Here is an 8,148-nt window from a genome sequence, read left to right on the forward strand (position 1 = left end):
AGTGGGTCCCGAACTGTGCGTCTAGGCCGGATGGTAACAGGAGGCAGGGAACACGATGTTTTACCCAGGTTCGGGCCCTCTTGATGGAGGTAAAACCCTACGTCCTGCTTGATTAATTTTGATGATATGGGTAGTACAAGAGTAGATCTACCACGAGATCAAGGAGGCTAAACCCTAGAAGCTAGCCTATGGTATGATTGTTGTATATGGAGTTGATTGCCTACGGACTACAACCCTCCGGTTTATATAGACACCGGATAGGGTTAGGGTTACATAGAGTCAGTTACAATGGTAGGAGATCTTGAATATCCGCATCGCCAAGCTTGCCTTCCACGCCAAGGAAAGTCCCATCCGGACACGGGACGAAGTCTTCAATCTTGTATCTTCATAGTCCAGGAGTCCGGCTGAAGGTATAGTCCGGCTACGCGAACACCCCCTAATCCAGGACTACCTCAGTAGCCCCCGAACCAGGCTTCAATGACGACGAGTCCGGCGCGCAGATTGTTCGGCATTGCAAGGCGGGTTCTTCTCCAAATCTTGTGTACCTGTAGGAATAATGTCCGATTTTTGTAATGTAGTGCTCCTCTGCTTCCACGCCCAATAATGGCCGTCTTCCACGTGTCAAACAAATGCGAAAAGCCGGGGCATTTTTACATCCACACCCCTAGCCGTATAAACGAGCCGCTTATTTAACTGGATGGGGATTTAGGTCCAAACCACATCTTCTCCTTTCCGCGAGTTATCATCAGAGCGCTTCCAGCAAAGGTCCATTCCAACATGACCAGCCGTCGCAGCTCCTCCCCTGACCCCTCCGGTCCCAAACCCGTGGACTGGGAGAGTTGCACCATCCCGCACAGCGAGTTAGTGTCTCTTCTGGCCAAGGGATTTCTCCCTCAAGCATACATGGTCCCGGTCCGAGCCGGTCTCGCCACCTACAATGGCAGAAAACAAGCAGAGAGCACCCCCAATCCTTCTAAAGGAGAGCGGGTGTGCCTCGTCCCCTATCTAATAAGGGGACTGGGATTTCCAATTCATCCATTTCTCCGTGGTCTTCTGGAGTTCTACGACCTCCAGCTGCACAATCTCACGCCCGCCTCCGTATTGCATATTGCGGGTTTCGTCGCCCTTTGCGAGCTATTTTTAGGCGTTGAGGCTCATTTTGCGCTGTGGAAGAGGTTATTCTGCCTGGTGCCCCGTTCTCAAGAGGGGTCTATATACCAAGTGGGCGGAGCCGAAGTATGGCGCATCGCTGGGACCGGATACCTATCCGGAACCCCAAAGAAGGCATCCGAGGACTGGCCTTCGGAATGGTTTTATATAGATGACGTCCCGCTACCGGACCCTATCTGGGTCGGTCTCCCTGAGTTCAACAGTACTCCATTGAAGAAATGCTTGAGCTGGCATCTGCAGAGCTCTCAGAGAGAAAGCGACAGAGAAGTCCTTTACCTGATGGGCCGGATAAAACTGTTCGCTCATTCTGGACTAACCATGATTGGAGTCATGGCTGCATGCATTATGCAGGGGGTGCAGCCGCTTCAATATAGAGGCCACCCCATGTGGGATTTCAACGGGGAGGATGACGCCACACATTACAGTCGTAAGGGGCCAGCCTCAGCCGCCTTAGTAAAGATCTTATCCTCTTTGTACAAGGGAGAAAAGGAGGAATTCCTCCACGTCAACCCGCGGGCCGGATTCAGTATGTACGATCCTCCAAGTTGGGTAAGTGAACAATTGCGCTTGCCCGTTTGTTTTATACTCCCATGGTTAGATAGGTAGTCTAATGACTTCAATGCAGGAACTGCGACAGGAGGTAAAGGATATAAGCAGCCGCCCTCCACAGCCCGAGGACCCAGAACGGTCCCTCAATCCGGACTCCGAAGAGGATCCGGACATATCGGTGGAGCTTATCGACGGGGTGTTCCATCAGCTAAGCAAGGAAAATACCTTGGTAGCCATTACGGCAGATTACCTAGGGTTAATCCCGGCCTCCCAGGTGACAGAAACCGGGGTCTTATTCCCTTAAAAGAGATTCCACCCTCACGTAGCCTGGTGTTTCTGACGACAGCCATGTTTTGCAGGGGAGATTTCCGAGGCAGGAGGCCGAACCTGCGGCGGCTAGCCAACGAGGGGCCGTAGGGCCCCGTGGGGAAAAAAGGAATGAAGTCCGGACTGAGATGCCGGCGCAAAGGTATAGTGCACCCTCTGTTTCCCTAGAGTTATTCTGTCAGGGCATATTAACGTTCGTGCTATCTTCAGAACGAAGAGACCTCGCCGGACTACATCCGGAGAGGTTGCCAATCGCGCCTCCACCAGCCAGGCTCCAATGTATGGCCAGGAAGCGGAGGCGAGCACAAGGCACGCAGCGGACGCTCCTCCGGCAGAGGATGCGGACAGGCTGTCTGCCACAAATTCTGAAGTGGAGAGTGCCATGCACCACAGGCGTCTCCGGACAATTCTACGCGAGGCTTGTTTCTCCCAAGAGGCTTTAGATGCCTTTAATTCGGGAGATGCGTACCTCTGTGCCGCTCAAAATGGTTTAGCCAGAGCCACGGAGCAGTATGTAAAAGACATACGGGTAAGAAAATTTTGGTTAAATATATGTATATGCCAGTAGCCCCCGAGACTTGAAGCAGTTAGAGCAACTGATTTAAGGATCATTTAATATGCAGCTTCTTACAGAGAAGAATACCGTACTGTCCCAGGAGCTGGAAAAGTGCAAGGCCCAACTAGAGGCCGCACTAGCCGCAGCAGGGGAGCCCAAAGAGACCTCCTCAGGTAAGATACATTTCGAAAGATTAGTATTGTGCGGTGTGGGTGCAAATCTGACAAATCATATTGCAGATGGCGCCGGACTCGATCCGGACAAGCAACAACTCTTACGCCGGCTAAAGGTCGGTGAGAGTACATTGACAAAGGTGAGGCGAGAGAAGAATGATATTCAGGATGCCAACACGAAGCTGGACGTCGAACTTAAAGATGTTCGTGGCCAGCTGTCGGACTCCACGAAGGAGAATCAGCGGCTTCGACGCGGCATTTTTAGTAAGTGCTTGAACGAACTTTGAAAAAAGAGTTCGGCGAGGAAGTCGACTAGCAGAGTAATGTCTGTAGGTATGCTCATAGGTCGTCCTGCAGAGGAGATGCCCGGTTCTACAGGTGACCTTCTTCCCGAACTCTTGCAACTGCACGAGCGAATTCGGCAGGCGATGCGGGATATTGCCCAAGCCTTATGGCCTGCCCACTCCATGCCCGAGGACCTTGGAGAGCTTGCGGAGAAGCTGAAGGGAGCTCGGCGGCGCTTCCGGTTGTGGAAGATATCGGCCTGCCGACAAGGTGCTAGGGAGGCCTGGGCCATGGTGAAGACCCGTTTTACGAAGTCTAACCCAAACCACATGGCCGAGGTCGGACCAGTGGGGCCTGACGGGAAGGAGATCCCTGTAAGCTTAGTATGCGGCCAAGTAGAGTTGGTCGCGAAGTATTCCCAGCAGGACTGTAAATTAGACAGCCTGTTAGATGGTATAGAAGAGGAATACAATCAGTCAGAATGACTGTGTAATTTTCAATTGACATGTGTAATGCCTTCTAGCCGGATTGTAGATCGTTTGTCGTTGCCGACCTTTTCGCTTCAACCACGGGACCTGACGGTCCGGAGTGTGTCCAAATACCCTAGCGGTTATATAAGAACCGGGGTATGCGTGGAGACCAGGCGTAGGGGTCATCAGTGCTTTATCAGACAAGTGCCCAATTAGTTATGTTATATTACATGGTTAGTAAGAAACATCTTCCAGAGAGAATAGTTCCGTTAAGGGTTCCTTTCACTGGGAGGCATGCCCTAAGTTGCATGTCCGGACTGCGTGAAGAGACGCAGGAAAAAAAGGCATCTGGGGGCGCATAAAATGAGTAAAAAGATCATCTTTTATCTCACCGACCGAATATTCCCTTAAGAACGCTAGCTTTCGGCTTCACCCAGTCTGAGGTACACATCCGGCTGACCCGGCAGTAACAATCACAGAGGTGCTCCCTTTACCGCCTAGCCGAACAATCGGGAACGTAGGGGTAAGCACAGGAGCCAGGCAACCCAGCTTGGCCAAAACTTAAGTCATATCGATGCATATAATGGTGAAGAAAAAAGGTACATGCGGAAGTTTGACGCATGTGTTGGGCGTGAAGCCCGTATAAATAAGCTTCTGTTAAAGAAGCCCCCAGGTTTAATGAGCGCGAGTGGCGCATCACTAGATGAGCCTTTAAGGGCCATGAAAGAAAAAAATGGGAAGGAGAGAAATGTAAGACAGAGAAATACAAAAAGGGATGGACAGAGGAAGGAGATGAACACAGAGTCCGGCACTAGGCATAGAATCTTCGGAGACGGGTGGCGTTCCACGGGTTCTGCTCGAGTCGGTTGTTTGACGCATCTCGCAGGCGGTACACCCCACCAGTCAGGACTTGGTCGATTATGAATGGACCTTCCCACTTGGGCTTGAGTTTGTCCTTTTTCTTATCCGGCAGGCGTAGAACTAGTTCGCCAACATTGTAATTTTTGGCCCGTACTTCTCTGCTTTGATATCTTCGGGCCTGCTGTTGATAAAATGCGGAACGGGCTTTTGCCACACCGCGCTCCTCCTCCAAGGTGTCCAAGTTATCCTGCCGATCGAGCTCGGCTTGTCTTTCTTCGTACATGCGCACTCTAGGTGAGTCATGAATTATGTCGCAGGGCAGAACTACTTGTACGCCGTACACCATAAAAAATGGTGTGTACCCGGTGGTGCGATTTGGCGTGGTCCATAGCCCCCATAGCACGGAGTCGAGCTCCTCTACCCAGTGCGTGTTAGATTCCTTGAGGGACCGCACCAGTCTAGGTTTGATGCCGCTCATGATAAGACCATTTGCACGTTCGACCTGGCCGTTGGTTTGTGGGTGATAGACGGAAGCATAATCGAGCTTGATGCCCATGTTTTTGCACCAGAGTTTTACCTCCTCGGCAGTAAAATTTGTACCGTTGTCGGTTATGATGCTGTGGGGGTCGCCATAACGGTGTACAACCCCGGATATGAAGTCTCTCACAGGTCCGGATTCGGCCGTTTTAACAGGCTTGGCTTCTATCCATTTGGTGAACTTATCCACCATGACCAGTAAGTATTTTTTCCTATGGGTTCCACCTTTAAGGGGTCCGACCATGTCAAGCCCCCAGACCGCAAAAGGCCAGGTGATGGGTATAGTTTGGAGTGCGGTGGGTGGCATATGGCTTTGGTTGGCAAAAAGTTGGCAACCAGCGCATCGTTGGACTAGGTCCTGAGCGTCTGCTCGGGCCGTCGGCCAGTAAAAGCCTGTACGGAAAGCCTTGCTAATGAGGGACCGAGCAGCGGCGTGGTGACCACCGAGTCCGGCATGAATTTCAGCCAGGAGGTTCCACCCTTCCTCTTCGGAGATGCACCTTTGAAGGACTCCGGTAGTGCTTTTCTTATAAAGTTCTCCCTCATGGACTCTGTAGGCCTTAGATCGCCGCACTATGCAGCGGGCCTCGTTTTGGTCCTCCGGGAGTTCCTGCCTAGTAAGGTAGGCTAGGAATGGTTCTGTCCACGGGGCGATAACCGCCATTATTACGTGGGCTGAAGGTGTAATTTCGTTGGCAGAGCCTCCAATTGTGTCAGATTGTTCGGCGTCGAGTGGTGCGGCTGGGTTCGGGCTGTTATTTGCGGGTTCCCCCTCCCATGCTACGGATGGCTTGAATAATCTTTCCAAAAAGACGTTGGGGGGCTGCATCGCATTTTGCTCCGATGCGTGCTAGGACGTCCGCCGCTTGATTGTTTTCTCGGGCTGTATGGTGAAACTCCAGCCCTTCGAACCGAGCTGACATTTTTAGGACGGTGTCGCGGTAAGCTGCCATTTTTGGGTCCTTGGCGTCAAAGTCTCCATTTATTTGGGATATCACGAGGTTTGAATCCCCGCGTACCTCTAGGCGCTGGATACCCATGGATACTGCTATCCGGAGGCCATGTAGGAGGGCCTCATATTCGGCTGCATTGTTGGAATCCGTGTACATGATTTGGAGCATATATTAGACTATGTCTCCTATGGGGGACGTCAGGACGACGCCGGCCCCCAGTCCGGCCAACATTTTGGAGCCGTTCGAAATGCATAATCCATTTGAATATGTGCCGTACTCTTTAGGGAGCTCGGCCTCCGTCCATTCTGCGACGAAGTCGGCCAAAACTTGCGATTTAATAGCTCGCCGTGGCTTATAGGTTATATCGAACGGGAGAAGCTCGATGGCCCATTTTGCAATCCGGCCCGTTGCATCGCGGTTGTTGATAATATCGTTTAGTGGCACTTCCGAGGCTACTGTTATGGAACACTCTTGAAAGTAGTGTCGTAGCTTCCGGGATGCCATGAATACCGCGTATGCAATCTTTTGATAATGCGGGTACCGTGATTTGCATGGAGTGAGGACAGTGGACACGTAGTAGACCGGCCTTTGAAGGGGGAATTTGTGTCCGTCCGTTTCCCGCTCGACAACGAGCACTGCGCTGACAACTTGGTGTGTTGCTGCAATGTACAATAAGATTGGTTCGCCGGTGATTGGCGCGGCCAGGACTGGGTTTGTTGCCAATATGGCTTTTATTTCATCAAGTCCGGCCGTGGCGGCATCCGTCCACTCGAAGTGTTCGGTGCGCCGAAGGAGGCGATAAAGGGGTAGTGCCTTTTCTCCCAAGTGGGAGATGAAGCGGCTTAAAGCCGCCACGCACCCGGTTAATTTTTGTATTTGTTTAAGGTCCTTTGGGACATCCAATTGTGACAAAGCTCGGATCTTGGCTGGGTTTGCTTCAATTCCTCTACCGGATACAATGAAGCCCAAGAGCTTTCCGGCTGGAACGCCGAAGACGCATTTTTCTGGGTTGAGCTTGATGTCATATTGTCGGAGGTTATCGAATGTAAGCCTCAAGTCGTTTACTAGGGATTCGACATGTCTTGATTTGACGACCACATCATCCACATACGCATCCACTGTTTTGCCGATCTGGTTTGCCAGACATGTCTGGATCATGCGCTGATATGTTGCGCCAGCGTTTTTCAGCCCGAAGGGCATTGTGTTGAAGCAGAATGGGCCGTATGGTGTGATGAATGCTGTTGCAACTTGGTCTGATTCTGCCATCTTGATTTGATGGTAACTGGAGTATGCGTCGAGGAAACACAACAAATCGTGTCCTGCGGTGGCATCGATAATCTGATCGATGCGGGGGAGGGGGAAGGGATCCTTTGGGCAAGCTTTGTTAAGGTCTTTAAAATCGACACACAGGCGCCAGGATTTGTCCTTCTTTGGTACCATCACCAGGTTTGCTAGCCAGTCCGGATGTTTTATGTCTCTGATGAATCCGGCCTCCAGTAGCTCGGCTAGCTCCTCTCCCATAGCCTGTCTCTTGGGTTCGGAAAAACACCGAAGGGCTTGTTTGACAAGTATAAATCCTTTTAGGATATTTAAGCTGTGTTCGGCCAGCCTGCGTGGGATCCCTGGCATGTCTGAAGGGTGCCAGGCGAAGATGTCCCAGTTCTCTCATAGGAACTCTCGTAGTGCGGCGTCTGCATCAGGGTTCAGTCGTGCCCCGATTGAAGCTATTTTATTGGGGTCCGTTGGATGGACCTGGAATTTGACTATTTCGTCGGCTGGCTTGAAGGATGTGGATTTGGACCTCTTATCGAGTATCACATCATCCCTGTTAACCGTGGAGCACAGCGCAGTCAGTTCCTCGGTCGCTAAGGCTTCGGATAGCGCCTCAAGGGCTAATGCGGCCATCTTGTTTTCGGCGCGGAGTGCTATGTCCGGATCACTAGCTAGAGTGATAATTCCATTCGGCCCGGGCATCTTAAGCTTCATGTACCTGTAATGGGGTATAGCTTGGAAGATTGTGAATGCTTCCCGCCCTAGTAAAGCGTGATATCCGCTCTTAAACGGGGCCACCTGAAACGTGACTTCTTCGGACCTGTAATTATCCGGCGTGCCGAACACCACATCTAGTGTGATTTTTCCTGTGCAGCGCGCTTCCCGACTGGGGATTATTCCTCTAAAGGTTGTGCTGCTTCGCTCGACACGGTTCCAGTCTATTTCCATTTTTTGAAGGGTTTCCTCATAAATGAGGTTCAGTCCGCTGCCTCCAT

Source organism: Triticum urartu, chromosome 5, assembly GCF_003073215.2.
Source record: "Triticum urartu cultivar G1812 chromosome 5, Tu2.1, whole genome shotgun sequence".
Classification (NCBI taxonomy): domain Eukaryota; kingdom Viridiplantae; phylum Streptophyta; class Magnoliopsida; order Poales; family Poaceae; genus Triticum; species Triticum urartu.